Source organism: Topomyia yanbarensis, chromosome 3, assembly GCF_030247195.1.
Source record: "Topomyia yanbarensis strain Yona2022 chromosome 3, ASM3024719v1, whole genome shotgun sequence".
Classification (NCBI taxonomy): domain Eukaryota; kingdom Metazoa; phylum Arthropoda; class Insecta; order Diptera; family Culicidae; genus Topomyia; species Topomyia yanbarensis.
In genome coordinates, this window is record NC_080672.1 from 406,896,462 (window position 1) to 406,912,136 (window position 15,675).

At 42.5% G+C, this 15,675-nt stretch overlaps 1 protein-coding gene and 1 long non-coding RNA gene across 2 annotated transcripts in view; one reads left to right on the top strand and one right to left on the bottom strand.

Moving 5' to 3' along the window:
• LOC131688455 (uncharacterized) overlaps nucleotides 1-15,675 on the top strand; it is a 177,539-nt gene that overhangs the window by 55,367 nt on the left and 106,497 nt on the right. The window lies entirely within an intron of this gene.
• Nucleotides 459-1,484, bottom strand: LOC131688456 (uncharacterized). The gene is made up of 2 exons (XR_009305237.1): nucleotides 723-1,484; nucleotides 459-664 (listed from the first exon to the last, which is right to left on the bottom strand). It is a non-coding gene; the product is annotated as an uncharacterized LOC131688456 (long non-coding RNA).

Genomic DNA, 15,675 nt, shown 5'->3' on the forward strand with positions numbered 1-15,675 from the left:
GGATAATCTCTCGACGACGGAAGCAGAGGAAACGAAGCCCTGGCGCACCACCTTTGCTGAACTTCACCCCCTGGAGCCCCCGGAATAGGAGAATAAAGGAGAAAGGCGCCATCAGTGCCCATCCGAGGTATCAAGTGTCTGCCGACAAGCTTTGCCACCGTCAGGAAACGGGAATTAAATTAGGATACAGTCCACTAATCCAATCGAAGGAAGGTAAGGACCAGACTCCAAAACATTGGTCCTTCGAACCGGATCCCGCACGAATCCAACCAAAAACCCATCCACCAAGAGGGCAGAAGGTCGCCATTGCGAATTCATCCAACGAATTCCTGTTCTTACAAGAAGCAAGCCAAGCTGTAACCGCCATCGCAGTTTCAATAATCCCCTGGGTGCTGGAGCCATAATCATTTGCTGCACATAGGAGTTTCGAAATTAGGATTACAGTGAAACGATTACTGTTACCTTCACTTGTGACATTTATTGCTACATTGCACATAATCAGGATATTTCACACTTCATTCCGCTTATTCTGTGACCGGGAAGTCACCAACAAGATCATCGCAGAATCGAGCCAACTGCATTTCACATCGTCGGCACCCGTCGCAAAAGGAAACCATTCCGGAATGGGCGAATTGCCCTGGTTTGTCCAGAAATAACACCATCACTGCAAGTTATCAAGGAAAATTAGCTTAGACGAATGAGGCGTATTTCAACCAACTTACCGTTAAAATTCCCGACTGCAACTACATCCTACGCTGGTTCACTTGGTGCAGGAGCGACCGTTATCCTTCCAGGTCAGTTAATTGAATTGCACCACTTGTATATGTCCGGCCGAAGCTGGAATCTATTGCCATACTACATAGCATATTTCACTCCTCTCTAAACACTGTTTTGATCGTGATCGATGTATACATACATAAACAACATTTACAAGCATATGAACAAGGGGCGCGCATAAGTGCATTATTGTTTCACTGCGTCCTACTTTCGGAGCATCGGTGTGATCACGAGAAAATCCGGCACATCGTTTTTTTCATGAAATTTAGCAGCGTTACTGTTTTGTCAGGTCAGTTAGAACAGTATATGTTCAGCCGTAGTTGGACCAACAATTTTACTACATAACCCTTTTCACCTCTCCCGCGAAATCTGGATCCGTATGAAGTATTTAAATTACTCGTACTTCCACAATCATTTGGAGCCGCATCGTTCGAATATTTCTGAGGGACATAACTGTAGAGAAAGCGGAAATTCCTGTTTCTTCAGGTAAATAATAAAAACAGCTCTACAGTATATGCCCATCCGAAGTTAGGAAACAAGCAGAATATTACACCTCCGTATTATCTTCCCGTTCTGTCAAAGTGAAATTGTGTTACAATGCCGCCGACTACATCATCGAGTGCTAAGAAGTCACCGGCGTTGCGGACGCTGCAAACCAAGCTGAGGTCATACCAGAATATGTTCAGGGATATCTGCAGGTTCGCCGATTCTCTTGGGGTAGAAACTACAGCCAGCCAGGTGACAGTTCGACTGGAAAAACTTGAGGAGTTGTGGGAGAAGGTGAACGATGTGATCTTGGATATCGAAACACACGAAGACTTCGAAGCAGAGGATGACGCCTATGCTGAGCAACAGTCGGAGTTTGGAAACCGCTACTACCAGGTGAAGTCGGTGTTGTTAGACAAGATCAAGGAGCTAGAAGAACCTGCTATCCTGAATGCCTCCATCCGGGGACTCGACATGACACAACAACCCACCATAGAGCATGTGCGACTCCCACAAATCAAGTTGCAAACCTTCGACGGCAACATTGATGAGTGGTTGAGTTTCCGCGATCTATACACATCGCTCATCCATTGGAAAGCAGATTTACCGGATGTCGAGAAGTTTCATTACCTGAAGGGATGTCTGTCAGGAGAAGCTAAGGCGCTTATTGACCCGCTGTCGATTACAAGGGCGAATTATCAGGTCGCATGGGAGACGCTAACCAAACGCTACAACGACAGTAAAATCCTAAAGCGGCGTCAGATTCAAGCGCTGTTTAAGTTACCTAATCTGGCTAAGGAGTCGGCCAACGAATTGCAGTCTTTGTTGGAGGGATTCGAACGTGTTGTTCAGACCCTTGATCAGCTGGTACAACCCGCCGACTACAAGGATCTTCTACTGCTAGACATATTAGCTTCGCGTCTAGACAGTGGAACCAGGAGAGCTTGGGAAGAGCATTCATCCACCAAGGAGCAGGATACGGTGAAGGATTTGACCGAATTCTTGCAAAGACGGATCAGAGTACTGGGAGCATTGCCAACTAGATCCGTTGAACCCAAGGTTGTCGTACCGCAACCGCAAAGGAAGCCATTTGTAGCGCGCTCTAGCCATAGCGTCGTACAAAATACAGGAGGACGGTGCATCGCGTGTTCGGAATCCCATCCGCTTTATCAATGTCCAGCTTTCCAACGTTTAGCAGTATCCGCCCGCGATAAGCTGCTCCGCAACCACTCCTTATGTCGCAATTGTTTCCGGAAGGGTCATCTGGCTGCGGATTGTTCTTCACGATATGTGTGCCGTAATTGCAAGGGCAAGCACCATACCTTGGTATGTTTTCGGACGGACGGCGAAGGCGGTAAGGAGTCAACCACTAAGGTAGCAAACAGTTCCGGGAATTCCAAGGAAGGGGAATCTAGAACCAGAATGGCCAGCACACCATCGGCTGTTTCATCCAACATGTCTGGTCAGCGCAGCTCATCGGTATTACTAGCTACGGCCATCGTCTTAGTGGAGGACGATCAAGGAGGTAGTTATCAGGCAAGGGCTCTACTGGATTCGGGTTCTGAATGCAATTTCATGACCGAGCGGTTATGTCAACTGATGAGTGTTCAACGGCGACGGTCCGACGTGTCTGTGTACGGGATTGGGCAATCCAATACCAAGGTCAAGCATAAGGTGACAACAACAGTCAAGTCGCGAGTATCTGCTTTCTCGCGGAAGATGGAGTTTCTTCTACTACCGAGTGTCACAGCAAATCTTCCGATAGCCAACGTGGATATGACGGGATGGGAAATCCCAACTGGTGTGGAGCTAGCGGATCCAGCATTTTTCAAATCCAAGGCGGTTGATTTAGTGCTTGGGATCCAGTACTTCTTCGCATTTTTCCATACCGGGAATGAAGTGCAGTTAGGCAAGGGCCTTCCTACTCTAACCGAGTCGGTATTCGGATGGGTAGTAGCTGGCACGGTTGAAAGCTCGCTAGAAACCCAACGTATAACCTGCAATATGGCAGTCGGTCTGGAGGAAATATTGACTCGTTTCTGGTCCTGTGAGGAGATCGATTCTACCTCAACTTACTCGCCTGAGGAAACACGCTGCGAGGAGCAGTATGCTAGAACTGTACGAAGAGGAACGGATGGCCGATACACAGTCTCACTACCAAGGGATGAAGTCGCACTGGCAAGGATGGGCGAGTCAAGGGACATCGCATTCCGGCGGCTAGAAGCTTTGGAACGCAGACTGTCGAAGGATCCAGAGCTCCGGAAACAGTACAACCAGTTCATGGCGGAATATCTGGAGCTAGGCCACATGCGAAGGGTATCTGTGACACGAGATGAGGAAGGCAAACACTGCTACTTACCTCATCATCCAGTGGTCAAACAGGAAAGCACCACAACCAAGGTCAGAGTGGTCTTTGATGCATCGTGCAAAACTTCCTCGGGAACGTCTCTAAACGATGCACTATTGGTGGGACCGGTGATTCAGGACGATCTCCGGTCAATTATTCTACGGAGCCGAACCAAACAGTACATGGTGGTAGCGGATGTCGAGAAGATGTTTCGACAAATCAAAATCGATGAAGGGGACATGCCGCTTCAACGAATTCTGTGGCGTGTGGATGGTAACGAGGAGGTCGGGACCTACGAGTTAACTACGGTCACATATGGAACCAAGCCGGCTCCGTTCCTTGCAACCAGAACTCTCAAACAACTGGCTATGGACGAGCAAGCACGATATCCACTAGCGGCAAAGGCCGCATCAGAAGATGTTTATATGGACGACGTTTTATCTGGTGCTGACGCAGCAGAAGCAGCGTTGGAGCTGCGAATCCAGCTGGACGAGATGATGGCCAAGGGCAGATTCCGTCTGAGAAAGTGGGCTTCCAACTGCCCGATGGTATTGCAAGGCATACCAGAAGAAAACCTGGCGATATTGCAAACGGAAGAAGTCCAGCTAGACCCTGATCCCGAAGTACGGACCTTAGGACTTGTGTGGTTTCCTGTTGATGATGTTCTGATGTTCCGGTTCAAAATACAGGAACTGGACCCAGTTGGTCAACTATCGAAACGAAAGGTGCTGTCAATCATTGCTACGCTATTCGATCCGCTAGGCCTGATAGGAGCGGTAATCACAACTGCAAAGATTTTCATGCAGTTGCTGTGGTGCCTGAAGGACGACCACGGAAAGAGCTTGGGCTGGGATGAAGCGCTACCACCGAAGGTCGATGCAGACTGGCGAACCTTTCATTGCCAATTGCCACTGTTAAACGATCTGAGAATCGAGAGATGTGTGATAAAACCCAGGGCTATCAAGGTTGAGCTGCATTTCTTCTCAGATGCGTCGGAACGAGCATACGGAGCATGCGCATATGTCCGGAGTGTGGATTCAACGGGAGGCGTTCGTGTAGTATTGCTTTCGTCCAAATCCAAAGTGGCCCCATTGAAATGCCAATCCATTCCGCGATTGGAATTGTGCGGAGCCTTGATGGCGGCTCAGCTTGCGGAGAAGATTTCCGCGGCCATTCAGATGGAGGCACTGTTGTTTTTTTGGACAGACTCCACCTGCGTTCTCCATTGGCTCAAGGCAACACCCTCGATGTGGACTACATTTGTTGCAAACCGTGTGGCTAAAATCCAAGCAATTACTGAGAACCATACTTGGCAGCACGTTCCAGGTATCCAGAACCCGGCAGACCTTATTTCACGAGGATTGACTCCAGAGCAGATCCAGTGTAGCAAGCTGTGGTGGAAAGGGCCACCTTGGTTTCAAGAGACGTTCGAAACATGGCCAAAACACCAAGTAAGGACAAGCGTGGAAGACGCGGAAAAAGAGATTCGTCGTACAGCAGCACCCTGCTCACAACAACAGGAAGAGTTCGGTACCTGGTATGTCAGGAAATTTTCCAACTTTATCGATTTAGTAAGGCGTACAGCTTATTGGTTACGATTGATAAAAATCCTCAAACGAACGGGAGATTCTAAAATGTGGAAGGGCTTTCTAAAGACAGCAGAGTTGGTGGAGGCGGAGCATGTGTTGATGAGGCTTATCCAACAGGAAACCTTCAGCAAGGAGTGGAAGGCGCTCGCAAAAAATGAAGTGGTAGCTAGAAATTCACCGTTACGATGGTTTAGTCCACAGTTGTCAAAGGACAGTCTTATCCGAGTTGGTGGGCGCTTAAGGCATTCGTCGGAGAATGAGAATACCAAGCATCCAATAGTTCTCCCAGCCAGGCACCAGCTTACCCGAATGCTATTGGAGCATTATCACAAAAGATTGCTTCATGCAGGTCCGCAGCTTCTCCTTGGCACAATTAGACTCCAGTATTGGCCGCTTGGAGGTCGCAATGTAGCTCGACAGATCGTCCAACGCTGTCACCGTTGTTTCCGAGCAAAACCGAAGCCTACCCCACAGTTCATGGGGGAATTACCCAAGGCGCGTGTGACCATTTCACGACCATTTTCCAAAGCCGGAGTAGATTACTTCGGGCCAGTCTACGTCCGCCCAGGACCGCGTCGTACCGCTGTGAAGGCATATGTAGCAGTTTTTATTTGTCTCTGCACCAAGGCAGTCCACTTAGAGCTAGTGACTGATTTGTCCACCGATCGTTTCATGCAAGCTTTAAGACGATTCACAGCGAGAAGAGGAAAATGTTCCGATATTTATTCGGACAACGGGACAAATTTTGTCGGAGCCCACAACCAGTTGAAACAACTATTAGATCTGATACGGAGTAAGGAGTATCGTGAAAAAATGACACTCGAATGCTCCAAGGAGGGAATACAGTGGCATTTCAATCCTCCAAGCGCTCCTCATTTCGGAGGCCTCTGGGAGGCTGCTGTAAAATCGGCAAAACACCACCTACTACGGGTTCTCGGAGAGAATACAGTGTCATTTGAGGATATGAACACACTTTTAGCCCAGGTGGAAGGCTGTTTAAACTCGAGACCGTTGACAGCCATGTCCGATGACCCAAACGACCTCGAACCGTTAACGCCGGGACATTTTTTAATTGGAACATCGTTACAACAACTTCCCGATCCAGACTTGTCAGCGGTACCGCTAAACAGATTAAAACAATGGCAAGTTGTTCAGAAAAAAATGCAGGAGTTTTGGAAAAGGTGGCGATTAGAGTATTTAGCGCAACTACAAGCAAGAACGAAACGTTGGCAGCCAGCAACTTCGATCAGTGAAGGACAATTGGTTGTCATTCGAGACGAGAACCTTCCTCCTATCCGTTGGAAAATGGGAAGAATCCAACAAGTGCACCCTGCGGACGATGGAGTCGTCAGAGTAGTGACACTGAAAACAGCGACAGGAGTTTTAGTTAGACCAGTGGAGAAAATATGCATTCTACCATCATCGACGGCAGAAACAGAAAGTGGTTCCCAGTAGTTGGAAATATCGACGCTTCAGTACGGTGTGCGAGAGGTTTTCTTTCTTTTCAGAAATTTCAGCAATTTCAGGGGAGGTGAGAATGTTTGCGAATGTACTACTTCACCCTGAAACCATTTATGCACCCCTCGACCGCTACACCGTTTTTTTCCCTACTGAGAAGAAATCACCGGTTCACTGTACTGATGTAAACACAACATAATGTACGATTACCCAGCTGGCCGAGAAATGTCATCGGTCTACTCACACATCGGAGCCAGTACGAGTAAACAAATGCAGCTGAATTGCATCATCATCATCATCATCGGTAGGACTGGAGGGATAATCTCTCGACGACGGAAGCAGAGGAAACGAAGCCCTGGCGCACCACCTTTGCTGAACTTCACCCCCTGGAGCCCCCGGAATAGGAGAATAAAGGAGAAAGGCGCCATCAGTGCATATTCGGCGAAGAAGCTGCTCGGTCGCAGCAACCAATTCAATGTAAAGTGTAATGTATTGATTTGTCATATTGTGTACGAATAAATGTTAATTAAATGTGAAAATATAGTGTGAAATGTAAAGTGTTATCGGTATATGGCTGGTGTTAAGCTTATTTATGTACAAGTCCCTGAATCCTTTGCCGATTGCCGGAAGGTATCAAGTGTCTGCCGACAAGCTTTGCCACCGTCAGGAAACGGGAATTAAATTAGGATACAGTCCACTAATCCAATCGAAGGAAGGTAAGGACCAGACTCCAAAACAACCTATCCTTATGAAAAATGGTTTTTCCGGATTTCTTGACGCCACCATTTTCAAGGATAAATGGTTATGCGCTAGAAAAAGTTGGGCATGAAAGGGTTTAACAACGTGTTCTATTGTGCACATAACAGTTTTCATGATAAAGAGGGACAAATCTGTCTTTGCCGTGAGACATGTTGGTAGACTTGAGCGATTCGTAGTAACACTGCCTAAACGGAACTCCTGCCAACAGAAGATAAAAGATTAATCTGTAAGATTTTAAACCTGATTCTAGTGACCCTGCTACTTCTAGTTTTTCAAGCTGTGTATTTCACATCATTGCTCTCACTTGAGTACAATGGCTCTTAATTTTCATAACTTTCCGTACTTAGTAATCTCTAGCTAATTGTATGTGGTTAAAAAGTAAAAAAGAAAGTGTAACTACATCAATCGAAAAAAATGAAAAAATAATAATAATGAAAATTAAAACAAAAATTAAAAATGTATTGGGTTTAGTTTAACAGAACATTTGGAAGAAACCTAGTAAATAATATGACTAAGATGGCACAGATGGCGCCAACACTAACTTTTCCATGGAGAGAGATAGAAATTGAGTGTCTTTCACAAAGTTGTAGAACAGGCATTGTTCAGTAACTCTTCTGAATATGTCCATGTTTAATCTAGTGTAGTATTGACGCTCTGACGATTAGATGAAATAACTTTCATTATCCAGTTCATATATTCTCGTTACTCCTCGTAAAAAAATGGTTTTGAAATCATGAACCTGAACTACATTACTTCGAGCGAATTATGCAAGTGTGAATTTTGAAATATAACTATAACACAAAAACAATTACGAACATTGTCACTTAGATCCGGAAATCATAAACATGAATCACACTATTCCGGCAGAATAATCCAAAGTGAACTCATAAAAAATATCACGATGACGTAGTTAGAAATAACGAATATCCAGAAATCATGAGCATCGTATTATTCTCGACTCTTTTGGTCGATTTAGTTACAAATCAGTGTATCCCCAAATTATGAACTATACATATTCAGCACAACCCACTAGGACGTGCCTGGCCGAATTCCCCACAGATAGCCTGCAGCGAAATAAAAAGTCTCGCGGAATTTCTGGGGGTCAGGCTGGCAGAGTTCTGCCGAATCACATGCATAATTTTTCGCCTGACGGTTATTAACGTTTTTCTGCCAGATTTCTGCCAGGCGGCACCGGCAATTTTCATTATATGAAAAGTAAATGCTGTGGGGTTGGAAGCAGGGCCGGCGGAAAGCGTGGATAGTATGGGTAGTACTACCCACTCGAAAATAACTGAGTGGGTAATTACCCACTCGAAATTTTGAACCATTTCAAAAAATTTAGATGTGCAACGCATGTATCTCGCACTACATATATTTAAAAACATCGATGTGCAACAATTCCATTTGCATAAACGAACGTGATTTAATGTGAATGTAATGTAAGCGTGTGCGTTGCGAAAAGGGAAAAAATCCTTACTAATGGACCACTCACCCTGTGCTTTCTATCCACTCGGGCGTAAAGTGTTTCGCCGCCCCTGGTTGGAAGGGAGCATCAGGGTATCATTCAAGTTGCAGCTTAGACTAGATGTCGTGGGTCGCCAGCTTCTAGTCACAAAATAAGAATACTGCCCGAGATTGCATAGTTCTGGGATCATGCTGTTGCTGTTAACGTTTTCATCCGACAAGCGTAATAAGTAAGTAAAAAGATTGACATGCACTTCTCAGTAATGAGATTGACGCGCACTTCTCACACAAACCATCAGGCAGTGCCTTAAGAAGTATTGAAAATTGCATTATTCTTTGGGCTGGATCATATCGTTGGAAGGGGAGGATGAAAGATCTGCCCCTTCGAATTGCGCATAAATGACTCCGTTTATGGTTCCACTTCATTTTAGCGACCACCTGCCACAGGAGTATTCTATGCACTGATGGTGGGTTTCTATAGCATCTTCATAATCATTTTTTAAATTTTATGTATAGTTATAATAAAAATATGTCTTTAGTAATTGGAGACATGAAATCCATATTACTTACCGTGTTTAAATCAAAATATTTGTTTTTCCTTTATTCGTCTGTCAAAACTCTCCTTCTTGTTATTTAACATGTAAATATGGCGAAGATTAACCAAGAATATACAATAGAGAACCGGTGAGGTGAATCTATCTGTCATAATTGGTAGGAGTATAGCTGAATTCTGACAGCGCCACTTTGATATAGTTTGACACCTGTCGGAATCCTGACGGATTTCTGCTGGCTGCCCGATGCGGGAACCGTTATAACCTTACCAATCATTTGAATGTCATGCCATGTTTTTCTTTGGCGTGAACTAGTTTTGTGGAAATACTACAAGTTTCATCAATACAAAGTTTATTTTTCATAATTTCGGGAGCTTGATCACGATTTTCGTAAACGGATCTTTTTACGAAATCGTGATTTTGTTTTTCGTAAATTTATGAACAAATTTTTTCACTGTGTCAAATATTTCTGCGATGCTATGATTATGTCCATTGCACGTCATAAAATCAATCGGGATAGAAAAAAAATTTTGTGCAAAATTTTCAGCGAAGGATTATATAAACACGTGGCCCAAGACGAATGAAATAATGCATGGGAAATGCATGACTTTTTTGTGATGTCAATTATGACCTGTTTTTATCAGCCCCGTGGTAAATTTTAGTCTGATAAAACAGGAACATTGACAAAATTGCGACACATATTTGTCTTTCATTTTTAATGAACTGAAGCTCTTAAAATATACTTTTTTAGTCCCTAGATATAGCCTCATAACCCTTCCTGATTATTTAATTTCAATTTATCTTAAGTAACAGTGCAAAATTCAAGAATTTTTTTTTTTGCATTTTTCGGATAAGATACGAAAAATATTCTCAAGAAAGGATTTACTCGAATTCAACTTTGCTCGTCTGCTAGAGCCCATAAAACTACCAACTATCAATTTTCATATGAGCTGAAAAATCGGGTCAAAAATCTGATAAAATCGGGTCTTCACTGTATAATTGGGTCTTCACTGTATAAGCCGAAAAAATTCGTTTTTCACATATTTAAAAAAAAATATGTATTTTCACATAAAACTTATGTGAAAATTTATTATTGCTTTGGAGTACGCGGTCATATGATCCAATTTCATTCAAAAATTTACTCGATTGATTGATTTTATGACAGACGATGAAAAAAATCAAGCATCGTGAAAATAACTGCCACCCATAGTTGTACGTATACATATAATCACATATAGTTGAGAAATTAATGTCGTCGATTCTATTCATTACAGAAAATGCAAAATCATCTTATGATTGCCTTCTAAAGCAGGCTTCCCATTTAAATTTTAAATCATAACATGTTGCTCGACTAGTTCAGCAATAATCGGTATGTTTGGGTCAAAGCAAAGGTACTCATTTTATTTGGGATAAATACAAAACCAAGCAGAAATCAGATAACGCTCATTGAAAACATTGCTAAACAATAGCTATTCATTGTTCATTTCGCCTAACCACCTAACCATTCATGATTTTGAAACCAACTACTAGGAATAGAATATTCCGCGCCCGGTGAAGTAATAATAGCTTTCCGACTCCGCGCCCAAGAGAAATGCGTCGATGTCTATGCTCAAAAAACTGAATGGGGGCCAATGGTTTTCGACCGAAAATTGTTCCCTCTTTTCGTCCGTCCGAACGGACAATGGTGATGGAACGAGCGGGTGATTGGTGCGGATGATGATGAAGGAGTAATTAATACAGATAATAACAATAATAATAACAACACTCACCCCGAATCTGACTGAAAGAAAACGTACCCATAACAAACATAGCAGGGGGAATTGCTCGTCATATAGGCAACTGGCCCGGAGAAGAAATTTGCGGTGGTAGGAGAGCTTGATGGAACGAATATCAACAAAAAAAGAAGATCACGACCGCCGATGAAGTCATGTTGGCGGTTGGTGTTGATATGATTAAAATGTTGTAAACATAATCTCTTCACTCGAAAGCCACTCGAAGATTATAGCAGCAAGAGGTCGAAATAGGGATAAGGGTGGCGTCTGTCGCACTGCTTATATGATTATTATATTAATGTGTTATGATGTGGTGTTAATTATCCATCCGTTGAGTGATTTCAACACGTGTCCGAATTAATAAAGCGTGCTGTTGATGGTTTTCCACCGCAAGTGATTGTTTACTGTGATAAGTTTACTGGTGTTTCCAGCATACGAATTTGGCATAGTTTAGGTAGCTGATTTATCGTGTGTTCATATCTCAGTAACATATTCGATTCACTTCCAACATTCTGTTACTAAGACCAGTCAAATGGTTGCAAAAATAATAAAATATTGAACTTGTTGCAATCTCCCGTATGTAACACCCGAATCGAAACTGAAACCTCTGATATGTGGAATTGAAACTGTTCAAGTTTAAATGACTCAAGCATCAGCAAAAAAGTTCATAGTTGCATCGCTTCCCGGTAATCGACTGGTACGTTCCAATTTATTGTAATACAAAAGACAACCGCATATATGTACAGCTTCAAATAATTCCATTTCACACAATTTGCATCAAATGTCACACGGTAGCATGTTGCTCTGAACAAAAAAAATCAACTTTTCTCCGGTGTTTAATGTGAGAACATCAGCCAAAGGTGCGCAAAACAGTGTTGTTCTTAGGAAGGGGCTTATTAGAAGCAAGATATATCTACTCATCATTCGTTGAAGGTAAAAAAAGATCATCTTCCTACTGGAAACTTTGATGTGCTGTTTGAAATTAGCCATAATTATGTGGTGTTTTTTTTTCTGCTAGAATATGTGAATATACGGTTGCCATCGAACCTGTGCAATCTGCAGTGATGAGGGCACACCGGAACAAACGTATCTCTGATTTAAATGCTTTCCCAGGGAAGTTCATCTTTGGTCGCGGTCAGTGAGCTGCCGAGCGAAACCATAAATGGCGAAATGTTTTCTTTCCGGTGACGGGGCCAGCAGCGTTTTCGCTAGGTGACAGTCTCACTAAAGCCACCGGCAGCTAACGCCTGAATAGAATGGAAATCGATGTTATCAAACAAACGAGCGTTGGCTGCGTTGGGTAAGGAAATTAATAAAATATTAAGTAGCGGAAGAAGTGTACATTGACTTTTTCTCACGCGACAAGCTGATTGCGAGTGAGGCAATGATTACCGATGAACAGTTATTTGTCATTTCGTGCCGAGCAATCAGCGCTGGATCGTTTGGGGTCATTACGATTTTAACGAGAGCCTACGCGGGCGCCTGGCGGAACGCTCCAATTATACCTTAGGGTATTGATATAAGAGGCTTCCGACGAGGTGCAAACGAACAGGTATTGCGGTACATGAAGGCACTAGAGACCATGTTCATGGTCTTCCATATCGCTTAATGTGTAATCGGTTATAATTGGTGATTTAGGATCCTCAGTGGGTAAACGTTCGCGATAAGATAATCGCTAATAATTGGTGCAACTCGGATTGATTCATATAATCGTTTGATTATTTAATCTTCGATGTGGCTTGCTACTCAAGGTTTTTGCGGAATTGATCTAGTTTTCCATCTATCTGGGAAGCGTCTATGGGTGAAATGCTTTATTCGGCCATTGATAGATTATCATTATACACTTTTTTTCTTCTGCGGCTTAGTTTATCACTTTCTCCATCATCAATTTTGCGCGGCTCCAGAGCCAACCTCCATTTCGATATTATTTACCACTAAACTGTTCGCTCTACAAAACAGCGTAAACTAGCATAATTGTCTGCTTGAATTATATCGTCCAGCTGGTGGTTTTTCTTGTTCTGATTTCTATTCGTATTTGGGCGTGCTGTCATGGTGCTGGTAATTTCCTCATTATTAGTTGAATAACTAGAAAAAATGACACAAAAGCTTACAGTGATCATGGTGAGTGCGAATGTTAATGACCTTAATTGTGATTGGTCCTAATTGCTGTTAGGTAAGTGAGTTTTTTTTTATCATTGTACTACCTCTGCCATTCGCCGAAGGTGGATTACGTGAATGTTTGTAGTTGCATTTAACTATACCCATCCACTCGTTCAGCCTTCTTAACATTTTCTCCCTCTGCGGATATTTCATTTCAGCGTGTCTCAGATAAAAATTAAATAACTGATTGTAGAGAAAAGCTCAAATATATAATACTGATATTTAAATTGCTAATGTCCCAAACATTAGGCATTGCACGAATCCCATCTTGAGCTCATGATGCGTTGCGAAGCACGGTGCTGTTCGTAGATTGCATACTAACGATTATCATGTAGCCTATGGGTAGTTCAACTCATCTTACTTGTAAGATAACTGTTCGGGAATCAACAATATTTCTTCGAGTCCAATAAACCAATAGCATGAAAATCGTCATTGCCGGCCACGACCATCTTCACGGATACTTAGGATAGAGTAAGAAATGTTGATGTAAAACCTACTTAAGAAAGGCCACCGACTCAGCAACGCTTTCATAGGTATTACGGAGTTGGATTGCAGGACAGGTATTGGTCTAGGATTCGCCACCAGCAGGCAATGGGACCAGGAAATGAATATGTTTTTATGCGGTGGGATCCAAATACACAAATACTCAGAACAAAAAAATGTTCAGTTAGATTTTTCTTGTGTTTAAACTGTGGATAGCCGGGCATCGAGTGTGATTTACTTCTTCTCTAAACTAGAGTAATTTGAACTCCAAATAGCAGGCCCTGGGAGTATTGCTAAAACTGTGAGCTAGTTTGATATCTATAATGGTTTGCGAATTGGGCAATAGTGAACAGCACAATTTATAATAATCCAAAACTTTTTTAAATTTTTTTTAGCGGGTTGATATCTAATGTAACATTATCCCTAATAACGCGTACTAAGTCGTTAGTGATGCAATTAAAACTTTCAATTGATTCGCTTTTCTGATCTCCTCTTGTGTCCCCTAGATCTGAAGCAGATCAATCGACATGAAAATAACCAAAATATGACTCAATAATATAGTTTAATCATCAGACCCTATGGTTGAATAATATTTTGTTTGTTTTCGTATAGCTTTCGAATAGTTAACAATATCGCCTTGACGGTAAAGGAAAAGTTACAGGAATTGTTAAGGGGCCTTTCGGAAAACCAGTTGTTGTTGATGGAGAACCGCGAATAACTTATGAAAAGGTCGTAATAAAACAAAATAATTGTGCTGTTGAAATAAAATTTAAAATATCTCGAGATCTTTTTGCTTCGAGCATTTTGATTTGAAATGGCGTTTAGAATCATATTCAAAAATTGTATTTTTGAATCATAATAGTAGGGGAACCCGGGGCTATTTGGACCTACTTGAGCAAATCGCCCTTTTAGGTGGATAGAAGTGAAAGGATTTGTCGGTCCTAGAGCCATAAAAATTCATTTGCACCACTCCATGGCAGCGCTAAGCGACGATTTGCAAAACTCTGCGATTTTCCATACTTTTACAATGTAGGAGTAATTCGAACATCCTTACGAAACAATTCAGACCGTCAATTTTTTTTACTATGAAATTATGTTTACCTTTGAAATATTTAGTGGAGAAACTCCTTAAGAAGCAACCAAAATAATTGCGTTACAAAAACTTAATCTGGTTAGCCACAGCTGTCAATTGTCGCCTCACATATTTTCTATGCTATGACGTGTGCAATCGTGTGCGTAGCCGCATGCCGCTGGACGGTGGTTGATAGAATAGGGCGTCCGAATAGCCTCGTACGCACATTTCGCGCAAAAGTGATGAGCATCTCGAAAATATCCATTACAGCATGCTTTCAAGTTAATATTTTAGTTTGGTTGTACTGCTGATTCTTTCCTGTGTGCTGGATGCAGACAGATTGTTTTGATTGTGGTAGTGTATCTGAAAAAGCATGGCGATAATATTTACCGCCATATTTCTGAATCACCCATTAAAACACTAGGCATGTCTTAGTGTTTAACGAATGCTTTTATAATGAATTAATCATAAATGGGTACAGGTACGGTAATTGATTGCTCATATCATAGTTTAGTTAAGCGTCGTTGCGTCATTCAAACTCTACTTATCAAGCTGTAGTGGAGTTTGTTTACAATTTCTATAAAATACGAACAGATACCGACTCAGCGATTTGCAGTTTTTCATCATTAGGAAGCATAGGCAATTTTCCGGATCTTACGCGTTCCGGATATTACGTCCGAATTTTGTCTTGTTTTTTTGTTTGGAAATTGTTGTCGGAAAGTGATTAATCGTAAGCGGCAAGCATCCGAAAGCGACC